Source organism: Vicia villosa, linkage group LG3 (genome assembly GCF_029867415.1).
Source record: "Vicia villosa cultivar HV-30 ecotype Madison, WI linkage group LG3, Vvil1.0, whole genome shotgun sequence".
In the NCBI taxonomy this organism is placed as follows: Eukaryota; Viridiplantae; Streptophyta; class Magnoliopsida; order Fabales; family Fabaceae; genus Vicia; species Vicia villosa.
The window spans coordinates 193,337,882-193,340,129 of NC_081182.1; positions in this window are offsets into that span (position 1 = coordinate 193,337,882).

The following is a 2,248-nucleotide window of genomic DNA, read 5'->3' on the forward strand; positions in this document are numbered from 1 at the left end:
AAATTTATTTTAATCGATTAATATTAACAGAAATATGAAGTTAGTGATCAAAATATTGAATATTAACGGGAATATTAAATTACTGATCAAAATATTGAATATTAACGGGAACATGAAATTACTAATCAAAATATTGAATAATAACGGAAACATGAATTTACTAATAACGGGAACATGAAATTATTGATAAAAATATTGAATATTAACAGGAACATGAAGTTACTGATCAAAATATTAATATTAGCGGCAACATGAAGTTACTAATCAAAATATTGAATATAAAGGAACATGAAGTTACTAATAAAAATATTGAATATTAACGGGAATATTAAATTACTGATCAAAATATTGAATATTAACGGGAAGTATATCATTATTATACATCTTTGGTGATTATGAAAAGTGTATAATTAAATTATTTTCAATTAATTATTCATTTGTATGGTTAAAGTATTTTCAACCATTATTTTTTTAAATGATTTAGTTACTAATTTAAATTAATATAGAATATGAATAAATGATTTAATATTAGTAATTTTATAACTTTACCCATTTTAACCAAAATTTAGTCTTTTATTAATACCTTTTATTATCCTCAATTGAAATGCGCAAAAACGACGGGTACCCGTACGAACACACATGAATCAAAGTGACGGCTGCCATTCAACTGTACTGGTGGATTGCATGAATTTAAATATCTATAAGATATGGGAACAAGCTCTAACGTTGGTGCCTACGCGCATATGGGCTTAATTTTTTAAACTGCGAATATGGGAACGAGTCCCTACTAGCATCTATCATTTGTTACTCCGTTATCTTTCTTTTGTTAAAAAATAAATTAAACAAATTAAAATATCTATAGGATACGGAAACAAGCTCAAACGTTGGTGCCTACGCGAATATGGGGTTCAGTACGTGAATTTTTTAAACTGCAGATATGGGAACAGGTCCCTACTAGCATCTATCATTTGTTATTCCATTATCTTTCTTTTGTTAAAAAATAAATTAAACGAATTTAAATATCTATAGGATACGGGAACAAGCTCAAACGTTGGTGCCTACACAAATATGGGCTTAATTACGTGAATTTTTTAAACTGCGGATATGGGAACAGGTCCCTACTAACATCTATCATTTGTTATGTCATTATCTTTCTTTTGTTAAAATAATAAATTAAACGAATTTAAATATCTATAGGATACAGGAACAACCTCAAACGTTGGTGCCTACGCGAATATGGGCTTCAGTACGTGAATTTTTTAAACTGCAGATATGGGAACGGGTCCCTACTAGCATCTATCATTTGTTATGCTATTATCTTTCTTTTGTTAAAAAAATAAATTAAATATATGCACTTTGAAATATTTATATAATATATGTTTGTATCACTTTAATTGTATTTTAATTGTCCTAAAATATATTAATTATAGTTTAATTATTAATGACTTTTTTTTCAATATTCAATTTGTTTAATATTAGTAACTTCATAATTTTAACCATTTTAACCACAATTTAGTTGTTTATGAATACCTTTTATTATCCTCAATCCAAATGCACCTTTGACTTTGCTGTTATAATAGCTATATTTTTTAATTCATAGGACACGGGATCAGGCTCAAACGTTGATGCCCACACAGATATGGGCTTCAGTACGTGAATTTTTTAAACTGCATATATGGGAACGGGTACTATAGTACCATATTCATACCCTACTAATCTGTAAGTTTTTCAATTTTAACTAAAATATAATCTTGTACTAATACCTTTTATTTGACTCAATCCAAATACGCGAAAACGACGGGTACGCGTGCGATACAGTAAAATATTATTAAATTGACTTATCAAATTAGGCCCAATATATTCTTACAAACATTTAGGCCCAACACTTTAAAAATAACTTCTGTTTTCCACGCACTATTTTTCTTTATGATAACCTCTAATCTAAATTATAATTTTTTCCTAACATTTCTGATTTTTCTAAACCCAAATACGCGGAAACGGCCGGTACCCGTGCGAACGCACGGGTAAGACACTAGTTTATACCAATGGTAGAAACTATTTTGATACAAAGAATGACTTAAAGTCATTCATCTCCAAGAAAGGAAAATTACATTTGAAATTTGGTTTCATTGCTTACAAGTACATAAGTATTGGCTAAATTAAATTTTGATAACGTATTTTATATCTATATGTTTTGTGTATAGTATTATTTATTTATTTTTAGATGAGCAAACCAATATTAATGTGC